Source organism: Trachemys scripta, chromosome 1 (assembly GCF_013100865.1).
Source record: "Trachemys scripta elegans isolate TJP31775 chromosome 1, CAS_Tse_1.0, whole genome shotgun sequence".
In the NCBI taxonomy this organism is placed as follows: domain Eukaryota; kingdom Metazoa; phylum Chordata; order Testudines; family Emydidae; genus Trachemys; species Trachemys scripta.
Window position 1 is genome coordinate 77,719,002 of NC_048298.1, and position 16,039 is coordinate 77,735,040.

Sequence of the window (16,039 nt, forward strand, 5' to 3'; positions counted from 1 at the left end):
ATACTCTCACTCAACCCCCATAATATATTCTGTCACCGGAGAGCATCTGAATTCTTCATAAAGAGCCTGTCTTTCCTGGGAACAATCCCTGCATTCCCGTAGGAGGGGATCAATTGTTTCTTTAACCTTATATGTGTGACATCATCCATCTTTGTGTCTATTCAAGAAATATAAATTATTATTCAAACCACAATGACCAGATAACAATCTAAATACGAGCACTTCCCTGATCCTTTCACAACTTTGAAGAAGTTCATTCTCCTCTATTCTGGGGCATACTTCATAGAATATTCTTTTTCATTTCTCCTTGGTCCAGAATCCTGAGCCATTCCTTTTAAAATCCTTTTTAAACTAAACTTTTAAATTCCTGCTTACTCAAAGGAATCTGCATCTCAATTTCTCCATTTTTAAAGAATTTTTTGCTTCCTTATCCACCATTCCATTGCCAGGTATCCCAGCATGAGCTGGAATCCATGCTAGTACCGTGTTCATACTGGAGCATGCTAACTCTGTTGTCAAAAACAATATTTCATTGATTAGATCACTCCTGCTTCTGAGGTATCCCTTTTAATAGCTAGTATATTCGATAATGAATATGAAAAGATAACAGGCCATGCATCCTTTATCTAGCTTACTGATAATATTATTCCCACCAATTCAGCTGTCATAACAGCTATAAAATTAGATATTCTTTTAATTTTCTTAACTCCAATCTCAAGGATGCAAAAGGCTGCTCCCACCTTTCCTATTTTTTAAGCTTGAGCTCCATCAGTATATATTCAGCAGTGGTGACTCCATTTACCATACATATACTCATAAATTTATCTGTCATATAGGACACCTCTTTCTTTCCCTTCATTATATAATTCTAAATCCACATCCAGAGAGACTGTTTTCCAGGTATAATTTACTGCCCCATAACTATAGATTTTAATCTCTTCTTATTGTATCCAGCTACATTTCATCCACTTAATTCCCAACACTCCTCATATATTTGTCCAGTATTTTTATTGCTGAGATTTCCCTTGACTTTAGCCCAAAACACCAGATCTAACATTTTCATTATTAAATTGACAGGCATTTCTCCAGTAGCTACTTGTATTACCCATAGCGATGTCGAAACAAAATGTACCACATTCAATTCATAGCACTTGAACTTGAATTGACTCTAACTTTTGGGATCTGGATGCCGAACTAAAGGCTTGACACCCACAATCTATGACTGATCTTAGGCTCTGTAAAGCACCCTCAGCACTTTCTTATCTGCTCCCCCATGAATCCCAGCAATACTTTTAGCTCCCAGCTGATCTGGTTTCTTTCCTTTTAACCCCTCCTGTTGCATGCACAGCAGGGTGGGGCTGACTGAGCTTGCAGCAGCTCATTAACCCTTTCTTGCCTAGTATGGGGTTTGCATATCCCATCAGACTAGTAAGTGATTTCCATCTATACATCAAGGTTAAGATGGAGCAGAACACCATTGGATCTGAGTGGCTCAGAATACACTCATAACAACTAATGGCCCCTACTGACCTGGGCTGGGCAGCATCTGAAGTGATGACCTAGATAGTACATTTGTGAGAACACCTTGTTGACCACGGAGGCACATCATATCCAAGTATTGTTTTCACAGTTGGATGAATCTCTCTCAAATACTGTGACTTGCCACAACGGAGCTAAATGTTGACATTGCTGCTCTTGCCAAGCAGAACATTAGAGTGTTCTCAGTAGGTCGCTGAGAAGACTGTGTTGTGGGTTGCTTCATTTGAATTTATTTTCAATGCCTTCCCACATATTCAAGGGCCGCTATGTGTGCATATGTGCACATGTCAGTTTTGGCCTGCAGACAGAGTGGCAATTTCCTGTCTAACATTATCTGGTTTGACGTTGGACAGCCCTGATGTAGAGGTGAAAGACTCTATATCTACTGGTTCCCTGAGCCCTGGGTCTGTAGTTCTATACTTTTTGCCACTTTTCCCGAGGTATGAGGTCAAGGATCTTGTAGCCCTGGCTTGTGCGGATGGAATCCACCTGGTTGTACTAGGATTAATTGTGCTGCAGCAGTTTTGCGGCTAGTTTGTCTTGTGCAGAGGGCTGCTATCAGATATTTTTAATTTTTTTTTTCTGATCTCCAAACATCTGGTTCCTTGGTGGCTCCCTTTAAATCAGTGGACTGACTCTGAAATCCTGCCCTACAGACTTAAAAGATCTAAAATGGTCTACAACCTGCATGACTTTACGGTCTGCTTTCTTTAGCCACGTAAGGTAAAGAGTCTCTCTGTGCATCCACTGCTGGAGCTCACATCCATGTGATCTGGAACAAATCTTTCTGTTTTTACAGGTCACATCTTGAGAACAGTTTGCCTAGTGATCTTCCTTCTGTTACATTTGCTTATGCAATCAAATAAAAGTCAAATTATTTTCAATCAAGCTTTTGGTACTCTCTTAGGCCATACGTATCTCATTATTCTGGAACAATTTGCTCAGTGCAGTTCTCTCTGCTTTGTTTGTCCCATATTTTCTTATTCTTTTCGGTGTTGTCTGAAGCAGGGCTGTAAGATGTGTGGTGCATGAACAGGGGTATAAATAATGATCATTGATTGTCAGGGCGCATCAGAGCCTTTTTCATCAAGGACTCTGTGCTCGCATGGAAGTTTCCAAAGGAACCCTTCCCTTTGGATGTTTCACACATTTAGATGGAATAAAATTGGAAAACAAAGCTTTATTATCAGTGCAAGGTACACTGTCACTAGAACCATTAACCAGTGTATCTGCATAATATTACTTCTGTACCAGGGTCCTGAGCTCATGATCTCAACTGCTGCTGTGTGAAAGGGAGCACATTAGACATGTTTGTTATTTGCACACAATGTTCAGCTTGTGCTGTTTAAGTAGCTCATTAGACTTTGCCTAGCTAATATACTTTAAAAAAATGGCTTTACTGACTTTAAAAAGATACAAAATGTACTCAGGAGTAACACAAACTCTGGGCAAGTACCTGCTTCCCACAGACAAAGTATGAAATCGTAACTCCGCTAAAGTTAATGGCAAAACTCCAATTGACTTCCGTGGGGTCAGGATTTCACCCGGAGTATTGGGCATCTACCCCACTTCCCCTCTCCTCTCCACCCCACCACCGCCCTTCTCTGCCAATCTCATATGCCTCTCAGTTGCACTTCCCTTTCCATCATAGAGAAATCATTCTTGTAGAACATGAAACTCTTCAATATTGTAATTCATTTATCACCGGATGTTCTTATGAAGCAATTTCTACCCTGTCATCATGCCAATCATTTAAAAATGGAACTTTGAGCTTTGAAACAGATAGTACAATAAAGAGATCTCCAGAACCCATAAGGATAGCTCTCCTTCTGGACATCCATTGGTAGGTTGAATACCTCTATTGTCCTTTTCTACAAACATTTCTTACAAAGCTAGGCTTAGTAATTTTCCTTCCAACAAGCTGACAACTGAGCAAAAAGTAGAAGGGAAAGTAGCACTTCTAAGCCATGGCAGCTGATAATTACCCTGCTGTACATGGGGCTCTATATAACCCAGGCATTGTAAGAACTGTGCTTGATTACAGTGCTTCAAGACTAGCTCAGTAGAAGAGTTCTGCTTCATTAGGGAAATAGAACTGCAGTACTTTAACGGAGCTCATTTCCATCTCCAATTTTGCTCTTGCATGGAGAGCTAAGCTACCTTTGTGCCCAAACAGCTGACATCCTTTTTCCTTGGAGAGAACTACAGATAAATACACGGTGGCAGAACAAACAGCAAATATTAACAGGAGACATAGTGTGAGGTTGAGTTGAACAGAGGACCACATGGTGCTCCTCATGAAAGACAGAAAATGGCTGTTTGGAAAACATTACCTGTCATTTGAATGGGTTTATTTCTTTAATCCCTGAAAGAAAACCACATCCCACAATGAAAGTATAAAGCCTTCTTCTCCTGTGTAATAGGCCGAGAATAAGTCTGATGATGATTAAAGTATTAGGGCCTCTTTAATTTGGAAGCTTGGGTGTAGTGAGCCCAGTGGTTCTCCAGACAAGCTCCTGCTAGGTGCTTGGGGAGGCATTAGAAATTCCAGCACAGTCTACTAAAATAAATAGGGGCTCAGGGAATGGCGGAGCTTATCTTCAGTGGTTGTTTTTGTCGCTTACTGATTTCTGCCTGTGTGTAGATCAATGGCTGTTCTGCCATTGGAAGCAGGAGTGGGCCCCGTGTTTCTGAAAGAAAACTCACCTTGGCATTATAAGCCCTAATTGTTGGCTTTAATTTGTTTTATGTACTTAGGGCTAGATTGTGCAGCCCTTACTCATGGTGATGAGCACTGTCTCACTTGCATCGCCCCATTGGCTTTACTGGGACCTAGTTGCGTGGGTCAGTGCTTACCAACATGCAAAAGGGATGCTCAGTCCAGCAAGCCTAACCCCCAGGTCACCCAAACAGTAAAACAGGCTACTCAGGCCAATTTTCCAATTAATTAAGTACTCTGAGCTGATATTCCACATGCCAAATTTCAGCTCACACTGGATTTTCTGGAAGCCTTTAAAACCCCTTATTACAAGGGGTGTGTTTCTAAACACCATTAGCCTGATTCTCCTCTCACTTACACCAGAGGAACTCCATTCATTTCAAAGGAATGACTTCCAATTTATACTGGTGCTAAGGGAGAGGAAACTCAAGTCCGGATCCTCAAAGGTACGTAGGCACCGAATTCCCCACACTGTCAATGGAAGTTGGATGCCTAAATACCTTTGAGGATTGGCCTCAGATCCTAGAATCTGAAAATGTAGGGCCTGATTCTCATTTACCCTAGGGCCCCTTTATACTGCTATTTAAATTCACTTTAAGGCCCACTTATATAGTGTAAATAAGAACCAGGCCCTCTATGACAAAGCTCTTCACAGAAGCTGCCTTAACTAAATGACACTGCTTTTAAATAGCTACAGCTAATTCATCTTGGCTAGGCAGAGGGCTCAATGCTGGGATAGCTCTAAGAGGCTCTGTAGCACTGGAAATCAGGTGGGACAGAAACCTCCTCAATGCAAACAGACCCCTAACCTACTTCTTTACATTCCTTCAAACAAGAGTGAGTTTCACTCCCAGTAGCGGCTGAGGTTGAAAATAAGATCTTTCCTATTACACTACCCATGACCTCCTTAGATCTTGTCTCGACCACAGTGTGTGGATTGAAATAGAATAGCACAGTGCTGGCTCCCAAGAGGAACTTTTGTCTTGGTTATCTTTTGAATGAACTAAGCCTTTTGGGGAGATTCATCCGTTTCCATGCTATTGTATTTCATCTACTTATTTTGTTTTTAGTTTGCATTGTACATTTGCAAATATTGTAGAGTCTCTCGTTGGAAACACGTCTTTCCTGGCCAAATTTTGCTGTGCTCCTACATCCTCCTGCACAACGTCTATTGATTACACCTACAGGCCTATATATTGCACACCTACAGCTCAGGACACAATTTGTCTTTTCATGTTAAATGTAAATGTCAGACTGTTTTCTTGGACTGATGACACTCAAGAGCTGTCACATTCAAGGCCTTTTAACATATTTTTCTCTCCTCAGATGGTGAGTGGGTGAAGTATCCTGTTTCTAAGTGCTAATAGTGTCATCAGCTTAAAGTAGTGGATCCCCACACATTTGCAGTTCCTGTTCTCCTGAACTTGGGTCAGGAATGCGCTGGGAAGACTAGATTAGATGCTCTTGGGTATTGTGATGCAGTGTTTCTACCTCCATCTGTCTAATGCCATGTTTTTTGCTCCATGACAAGTCTGTTTCCATGACAGCGACATCTCTCTCAATGATTTTCTTATGTCATCTGTTGTCCTCCTCTCTTCTCTCTTTCATTAAGTGGTATCTGGTCAAGGGCTTGTGTAGGAATATGTTTTTTTTGACATCCATACAACATGCCCAAGCCAATTTAGCCTTCTCTCTCAAATCATTGTCTCTATGGTCTGTTAGCCAGTCCTTTGTAACATCACCATTAGTTACTTTTCCCCACCAGTGGTCACCAAGTATTCTCTGCAGATCTCTCTGCTGGAGTTTAAGTTTCCTCTTATGGGCTTCTATCACTTGCCAAGTTTCAGGGAGCAGAGCGAGCAAGGCAAAGGTGATATTTAAGCCACTTTTGTGCTCTCCCTATTCGGGGACCATTCAAGGGCCTGCCTGGTTCCCCAGTATAAGTTCAGAGCAGCCTCACAGCTGCTCTAATTTATGCTTTGCTTTCAATGCCCCTTGTGGGCCATGGGAAGTAGGGGATAGCTGAATACAGTGTACTCCAACCACACTTCCTCCCTAATACTTGCCTGCCTCCTCCCTCCCACTCCCAGCTCCAACAGGGCCTCTGTGCTGCGGGGGCTGGGAGTAGCCAGTGTAGAGTCTTTAAACCAGCTCCTGGGTGGCTGGGAAGTCCTCCTGCACTAATCTTAGGGGCCTATTTTTGCGCCCTGATTAAAAGCTATTTTTGGTGCCAGAGTGCAGTAATAGGACCTTACCGAGAATCAGCCCTGCCCTGTTTCTTCCTACCATGGCGCAGTGGATAGTATAGAAATGCTGTGATGTAAAATTCTCCAACATCTAGGAGTTTGTTACACTCTTCAGCTGACACCACTTAATATGTTTTGTGGGGAAATCCTAGCACAGAGGTGGGCAAACTATGGCCCGCAGGCCACATCCGTCCCATAGGATCGTCCCGCCCAGCCCCTGAGCTCCCGGCCAGGGAGGCTAGCCCCCGGTCCCTCTCCCGCTGTCCCCCCTCTCCCGCAGAGCCACACCGCCACGCAGGCAGCACTCTGGGCGGCAGAGCTGCCTGCTCCTGCTGAGCAGAGTGGCAGCGTGTCTGGCTCCGACCGGCGCGGCAGCCAGACATGCTGCTCTGCATGCTCTACTCAGCATGGTAAGTGGGCCGGGGGGGTTGTATAAGGGGCAGGGAGCCCTGGGGATCAGTCAGGGGACAGGGAGCAGGGGGTGGTTGAATGGGGTGGAGGCTCTTGTGGGGGGAGGGGGTGGTCAGGAGATGGGGAACAGGGGGGTTGGATAGGCGTGGGGTCCCAGGGGGCCTGTCAGGGGTGGGGGGGTGGATGGGGTCGGGGCAGTCAGGGGACTGGGAGCAGGGTGGTTGGATAGGGGGCGGGGTTCCAGGGGGCGGTTAGGGGTGGGGGTCCCAGGAGGGGGCAGTTACGGGACAAGGAGCAGGGGGGGGGGTTGGATGGGTTGGGGGATCTGAGGGGAGCAGTCAAGGGGCGGGAAGTGGGAGGGTGCGGTTAGGGGGGCGGGGACCAGGCTGTCTGGGGAGGCACAGCCTTCCCTACCCAGCCCTCCATCCAGTTTTGCAACCCCAATGTGGCCCTCGGGCCAAAAAGTTTGCCCATCGCTGTCCTAGCACCTTAAAAGCACCTTTTTAAAAAAAAAAAAAAAAAAGGAAATAAACCTTGGATAGGTAAATAAATCAGTGGTGAACGCTTTATAGTGATAATTAAAAATGCTCAGCAAGGTGATTGTGTTGGGACCCCGTAGCTACCAGATGATGTGTTTAAAGGTGACTGTCTCCCCCATGAAGTCACAAGGTGGATTTTGGGACAAGGGGGCTGATTCATCACCACGTGTTACTCCAGTTTTATGGAGGTGAAAGACAGTGACGTTTCACTGGTGTAAAACTGGAGTAACAGAGCACTGAATCAGGCTTTTTTATTTTTAACCATGGGAGACAGACACTGACATTTTATCTATGGGAAGTGGAATAAAATGTGCTCTAGCCCAGCAGCCTGCCAAAACTGGGCCTTTGCATTTAGCATAGATTGTTAAGGTAGGAGAATTAGTAGCATTAGCAGCCTCCGAGGAGATATGCTTTCAGATTTTTCAAGTGGGCGGGTGTTAAAGCAAGGTGGATGGTGGCAGGATTACTTTTTTTATTAAATGAAGCATCCAACGTTCCAGCAAACAGCTTGCTACAAAGCTGAACAGTAGCTCTAGGGCTTGTGGGGTGGTTGTGGTGGTGGGGAGCCTTTGAATCACAGTCATTCTCTGGCTGAGTTTACTGAAATGCGAAAGGATGACTCTTCGATTCAGCTTTCACCCGCTGGGAGCCACGTCCCCCACCCCCACTCACATCTGATATCAACTCTGCATTAAAGAATGTGTGTCAGTCGCAGGCGTGAGAATGGCAATTTGAATATTCTGGACAGAGACTACTTCTTTGTGAAGCGTGTTGGACATTTTGAAACCAAATCAAGCTCCCTGGAAATACCTTTTGGTTTTGATATCTCTTCAAGCCTGAACCATGTTCAGATTTTTTAAAAATTTATAATCTGATCTCAGATCAGTTTCACTTAATCCATGAAATATTTTACCCTGCTTTCTGCTCATCTCTGACTGGTATAAGTCGGATAAACTAATTAACTTTCCTAAATAAATATATTTGTACAGGTCATTTGGCAGCCATCACTTCTTTTTCCCTGCTCAGCACTGAAACCTTTTAATCAAAAACCATCTTACCACATGTTTTGTTGAACTGCTTTATTGTTTATTAGATTGTGAACAATAAGAATACATAGCATTTATTTATAGTCTTTCATCCCAAAATACTTTACATACTGATACACAGACTATACATGATCACTTCATCCAGTAATGATGGGGAATGTCCCGTGGGGAATGAGTTGTGACAACCGTTTAACAATACACACGAGCACTCTAGAACAGGAAGTGAAAAAATACTTTAGCCAGCTGGAGGGAATGTAGGTAAGTAGAATATAGTTTTCCAAGTTGGAGTTTAGCTAGGAGAAGCATTGTAATCAGCCATATTCCTACTTTTGTTAAAAGCACAAACAGGGTATTCAATGAGAAGAAGTGGCCCAGACCTCCGTTTCACAGCTCATCCAAAGGACAGAACCTTGAGTGGCTCAATGCCCCTGGGCACCATGCTCAGGTAATGGATAAGTTCTGATTCAGAGGAAAGAGTGCCACTTATTGGATTGCCAACCTTATTTCTTGCAGAAATATTCCTTATAAGAAGGTGGCCAGTAGGAATGGCTGATTGTTGATTTACATTTAATTATATATTTACTCAGCCTGCCAGTTGTGCACATAGCTAATCTACATAATCACATGCGCTCCTTCGAGTGATTGTCCATATTCACAATTCACTAATGAGAGAGTGTGTCCCATGAACTAGAGTGCAGAGACTTTGACCAGCAGTGGCCATGCAGTGCATGTGCACCTGGTGAGTCCTTGTGCTCCATGTTGAAGGCATGAAAGGGCAGGGTGCACCAACTGCCACTCAGTTCCTCTCACTGCCTCCTGGTTTTGAGACGGAATGGCTCACTGTTTGTAGTGGCTCATTCTCCGTAGCTGCAACAGCCCCTGTTTTCTCTGGTTTTGTATTGTATAGTTAGTTCTAGTATAATTAGGTAGCTTACAGTTGCCCATTGGCAATTTCTTAAGTTTTCTTCTAGATTTACCATGATTAGACTTTTGGTACCAGGATGTTGCCAAGTCTCCTGGATTCAAATACTGCCCCTCATGTGAGGGTACCATCTCTGTGAACAACACGCGCTTAAAATGCCTGTACTGCTTCGGGAGTTGCACAGCCTGGTAGAACATGCACAGCTCTTTTACCTCAGGGCTTGCAAAGACAGGGAGGCTCGACTTCAGATATATATCATGGGCAAATCTATGAGGCTGGAATCAAAACACCAGATCATGGGTCCCCCCATACATCACTAGCTCACTGACTCACAGGGCTTCACCTTCAGCCCTGGCTCCTAGACTGGCCAAACCCAACAAAAGGCCATTATTAGAGAGGATACCAGGTGTGGGGAGCTCCACAGGTAGATCTCAAGTGAAGACCTCATCAAAAGGCAGACCTCCATCCTTGTCCTGCTCTTCCTTCGAGCCTTCGCAGCACCATGCAGTTCCTGCTGAAATTCACCTTCACCGTGGTGCCGAAGGCTCAGCACTCCAGGGACAGGCAGAAGAGCCATTGAGAGTAGCATCAAGAAAAGCTACCTCTTTAGTTAGGAGGTTGGCCCCTTCAACCTTCCACTCTTCAACACTGACACCATTGATTAGGCTATTCTGGCACCACAACTTCTGGCACCACAGCCTCAGGCACTGCAGAGCATGGAACTGCCCACATTCTCAGCATTTGAGCCAGCACTGTTACCCAGGGATGCCACAGCATTGTCTTGGCTGTTCTTCCCTCAACACCAGATCATTTGATGTTTAAGGTGCTGATGGCTGTTGTGATACTGCAGGAGCCAGAATCACCACTGCTCTCCACTTCCATTTCTCTAGTGGTGCTGGAATTTTCTTTGATTATGGCACTGAGTGCCTTTAGGACCCCACCAATTAAACCTATGTTTACTGCACCACACATGGTCGAGTTCTTTCTTGTCAGCTTCCTCAGGCATATTGGACAATGGTCATGTCTTAGAATATTCCCATGTATATTCTTCCACAGTGTCTCCTCTACCTTTGTTAGTCTCACAGAGGTGATCTAGAGCCTCTTCTCAAGACATACAGGGACATCCACCAACCAAATCATGAATCTTGGCCACTGGGTCCGTACCAGTCAGTGTGTATGTGCCCATACTGATGACATTGGTCTGCTCAGGAGAGAATTGATTACCAAGACAGACCCCACTAGCTTACCAAGACAAGGCCCTCCATATATAGCCACAACCACACAGGCGGTCCCTGAGACTCCATATGCTCACCACTGAGCTCCCACCTCCATTGTATTGATCTACTGTTTGGGAATCAGTTAGTGATATGTGCACAGGGAAAATCACTTGAAGGAAAACAGAGAGTTACTGACCTGTATAGTAACTGGAGTTCTTTGACATATGTTGCCCATATGTACATTTCACGACTTACCCTCCATCACCTCTACCTCAGAGTCCTTTAGTTCCAGAATTCTGTGGTTGAAAGGAAACTCTCACCACCCTCATATGCCCTCAGCGCAGAGCACAGAGCCTCTCAAGACACATGCAAGCCATATAGACACTGCTGGCCAAAAGAAACGGAACGTGTGTGTGATGCATTTGCGCCCCATTAGTGTAATGTGCATCTGACCAATATATTTTGAACTTCTGCTACTGCACAGGTAAGTAATTTCGCATTCCCATCACTGTTACTCTGTTACAAGTATTTGTTGTGTCTTATCTTAAATGCGATTTTAAACTCTGGGGTAGGGACTGTCTCTTCCTCCGTATTTGTGCAGTTCCCAGCACAATGGGGCATTGATCCTGACTGGGGCTGCTGGCTGCTACTGTAATCCCAGAACAAAATAATGTAGGTCTTCCAGCATCCAGTTTTTGCCAGGCCATTCTGCCTTGAATGTCTGAAAGCTGCATTTTTGCTGGTACTCGTCCCTGATTATCCTGACTTTCAAATATTTTAGCCATCTATTTATGCAGTCCTTTTTCTGAGAAGCCCCTTCTGGGGATCTTTCTTGTGGAGAGTGCAGGAACAGAACATGCCGTGCAAACACATGCAAATGCCTTATTGCCAAATCTTTTGAGCCTAGTGGTTGGCAAGTGACAACTGACAGGTCTTCACAAATACGCAAAACCAATGTGGATTCAAAATGATTGGGGTAATTGTCAGCTGAGATTGTGCTATGCAGTATTTCAGTAGGAAATACAACTCTTGTCAAGCATATTCAGTTGAGTAATGCTTCACACGCAGGGTGTCCCTTTACACTTTCTAGCTTGCTCCCCAAAAGGTAAAAGGGCCTGACAGGGGTTGGTCCATTCCCTTTTGCATGGGGTTGGAGGCAAGAAGCCTATGGCATTCTTTGCCCTTGTAAGAGCCAGTCAGAATTAATATCTCTGCACTAGGGATCACTGCCTCCATGCAACCTTTGGGGACAAGAAATTCCAAAGGGGGGGGTTGGGATGGAAGCAAGGGTCACAACCTTCCCCACCAGGTCCCCCTACTAACCTGCCTGTGGAATAGACCCGGTGCACTGGATAATTCAAATTCCATCATGCTAATAGTGCACCTGTATCTGCTGCAGTCTTAAGTGTGCACTAGGAAGCTAAGGGATTGCCCAGTGCTCCTCATGGGGCTGTGGGGCTCTGCATTGACCTTATTCAAGCCACTGTCAAGCTGGCTCAAAGGGAACAGACATATTTAAAACCTATGGGCTTGTTTCCTGGCCCCAGTATATAAATAACTTCCACTGAAGTAGCGTGTGTCATCATAACACCAGGAGAGCAGAATCTGAATGAAAAAAATGGCAACTCCCTCAGTAGCAGTCCTCCAGCACGGAGCTGTCTCTCAGATGCTCCTTCTCTCTTAGCTAGTTCTGTTTGATCAGTTGCTAGGCAAAGGCAGGTGTGTCAGCTGAAGTAGTGGAAATTTCTATTCATCTTATAAATAGTTGAACAGTCCAACTTGGTGAAATGTGAAACGAGCAAATATTCCATCTTATTCTTGTAGGGCAGATCAGGATTCAGTCTATAGTGCTGTCATGTCAACAGTGTCACCGCTGCTGTTCATGATGCCATGGCGCTATAAGTTATTCATGTGAACATAGCAAACAAAGGTTTCTCTTAACCAAGTGATGAACATTTCTCTACCTGCAGCATTCTCTCCCGTTAGAAGCAAAAGGCTCAGAGGTCACTTAATCTATGACAGAAATAGATTGCTCAGTCTTTAGGGTCAGTATGCTTTGCAAATAGAGCAATGGTGTCTCTTACCAGTACTGAGTGCTTCAAGCACAGAGCTCCTTGGTAATAGAGGAAAATATCATTAAAATCCTAATGCAATGTGACTGGTTTGTTTGAAATTTACTAGGGAAAATTGTAAATTTCCCTTATGATCATGTTTATACACTTGCCTATTAACAGGCTTTTTCTTCTGCTAATCCTAATGCTTCTTGCCTCAGTACATTGACCCTGGTTCTCTGGTGTCTTAAGACAGATCCCCATTAGAGGGTTTACTCATTGTGAGACTGTGATGAGCTTTTCATCTCTTTCTCACGGACATAAAAGTTTCTGTTCTTAAAAGGAAATGACTTAATATGCTGACTGTATTTCTGTATATAAGTCTAAAGATATGTTAAATGTAGTTTATTCTAGTTTCTCAGTTCTAATTGGTTTAAAGTGTTTGTCTAACTCTGTGCTACTGCCTGGAAAAGTATGTCACTGGATGACATTTCATGTACCTCAGAGAAGCATCATCATCTAGTGGTCAGAGCAGGGGACTGTGAATGTGTCTATTCTTAATTCTGCCCCTAACCCTCTAGCTGCTGTGGTGGAATCTTAATGTTTCTGTGTCTCAGGTTCCCATGTGATATGGGGACAATAATAAAACGGTAAAGCACTTTGCAGTAACACTAGATGAAAGATGCTTTATAAGTACAAGTTATTATTATCCTTACGTTATTTATTATCAGGCAATCTCTTGATCTGAGAATAATCATACCACATCCAATTGAAAGGAGAGGTACTACAACAATGTGTGGGGTATGCCTAGCTAGATGCTACCATCGGTGATCAAAACAACAATGATTTAGCAATATCAACTAAAAACTGCCAACCATCATAACAGTTTGGTGTGAAATAGGAAAAGTGATCCATTTGTTTAATTTTAATTAACTGTTTTATTAGTGAATTACAAGCACCTCTGCAGCAATAGTGAAAATTAATGTCCCATCCCAGAGTAGCAATGCATTGTTACAGAAGTGAGTTGCTGTAAGAATACATGGAGGATGGGCTAGGGAGTCTACTGTGATGAGGAAGTAAAAGATATATATGGATGAAAAGCATGCAATGTAACAGATTTTTATTTCTCCAGTACACTCTCCTGTTCTTTGTCTCAATCTTTTGAGTCCACAGCAAAAGCTAACTCCATCCTTTGCATAATCAATTATTACACTCGACGCCAGCTCTCTAATGATCTGCTGGAGGTTTCCAAACTATCCAAATTAATATAAACAACACCACCACTCTGTTTGGATGTAGTGCTTTAAACCTTCAAAGAGAGATGTTAGCATTAATTAAGCCTCACAGCACCCCTGCAAGGCAGGTGAGTCTGTAGAGCAGCCAAGTGTGGTAGATGTTGGAACATGAAAACCTACAGTCTGAGAGGGAAGAATAAACAATTTATAAGCACATGTAGGTGATGAATCGTGATGGTGCATCTCTAACTTGCAGCTCTTGTTTACTGCCCCCCTCCCTTTGAAAGTTGTAGCAACATCTTGTCTCACCAATTGTACAATTTCATCTGTGCACCCAGGGCTAGATTTTGTAAACCTCATTCATTTTGCATGAATAGCCCCACTGAACTGAATGAGACTACTTGCATAAATGCTCACCAACATGAGCAGGGGTTACACACACTAGTCCTTAGAAAGTGTGCCAATTAGCCATAAAGCCTTGGTAAGGCATAACAATGAAATCACACTTTTATATAAAGCTACTGTAGTCCATTGCCCTTGAAACTCCTTATTTATAACATGCCAAATGGTTAGCTACTCAGGGCAGCCAGGACTGCTGTAGATGGTAACCTGGTATAAAATAGTAAACAAGGGCTCACCCAACGCACAGTTTCTGTACTCGTGATTTTAATGTTACGTTCTCTACTAGCCTGTAAACCAAGAACTGTGCTCTTCGTTGCACAATTAATGACCGATGCGATATTTTTATACGAGTGTTAATGTGCCATTGTGTTATGTTGTCTCATTAAGCCATACAAAAGAAGAGTTAGTTGAAAGGTTTGCCTCATCACCTGAAATATTCCTTTGAGGAATGGTGTGTAGATTAGAGATGCTGCTTGAAATGGACCTAAATCTTGGTGAAGCTTGGAAAATGAATTGTTACAAGGGATCCATTTTAACTATTAGTCAATACATATCTTGCATCTGGAAAAAGGAAATTGTAATTTCCTTAATACTTCAAAGGAAGGAAGCTTTTTAATAAAAAGCTAATATATACCTTTGCACAACACTACAGGTTTCATGTCTTTTGCCATCGTGTTACCTCAGATCAAAGGAGATATGAGTTATTACTGAGGGAAGCCCTCTGCAAGGGACACATTTGTCCCAGGTGAATGTCACAGGTACGCTGGCCCTAACAGACATGGATATAGACATCAAGAAGCCTCCTCTCCAAGATCTGATCAGGTAATTGTGTTTCCCCAAGTTTAGCCCTTATAAATGAAGATAAGGTTATAGATCTCTTTGTAGGTGTCCTATCAGGCAGATATTGTTTGACAGAACTGGGCCAATGCTGTAAAAAATTGTTTGTGACTACTCATCTAAATTTTAAAAATAAATTCTTTAACACATTTGCATATATTTTGTGTTTGTTTCCAATTAATATTCAGGAAAGTTCACAGACTCAGCTCATTTTAAACAGACTTTGAATGTGAGTATTTGCTCCAGAAATATGCTCCTAAGAATTATGTTCATCCACGCATCAGGTACCATGGGGATTAATGTGGCATAAGATCATCCTAAATAGACAGAAACAAGCTTAAGAAAACTAACTACATGACCCATTTGTCTCACCAAGCTACTGAACACAGCTCAACTTTCAAAGATTGTTGTGCATAGTCAAACTACCACAGACCAAGGATTAATATGTTTTTAAAAAAGATATTCACTGAATAACTTTGAATAATGAATGAAGATTGCAGTCTGCTCATGGACAAATTGAAAACCAAAAGAGAGGCAATAAGCATTTAAGAAATCATTTGCCAAGAATTATTTGCAGAGTTCAAATGTCTTACATCTTTTATATGCGGTTTCCCATGGTATCTTATATTAGGTTTGTATTTTGTTGTATGCCATCTGAAATCTGACCATAAATGTAGCTATGCAGAGACCTCGAGTGACCTATTTTGCTAAGGGGTTGCTTAAAACCATGAAAAACCTATAGACACACCACACAGTTGTGTAGCAAAGAATCCTGTGGCACCTTATAGACTAACAGACGTATTGGAGCATGAGCTTTCCTGGGTGACTGTGAGGGGGTTTTGCATGTATCGTGGGGGTGCAGGTCACTTGTCAGG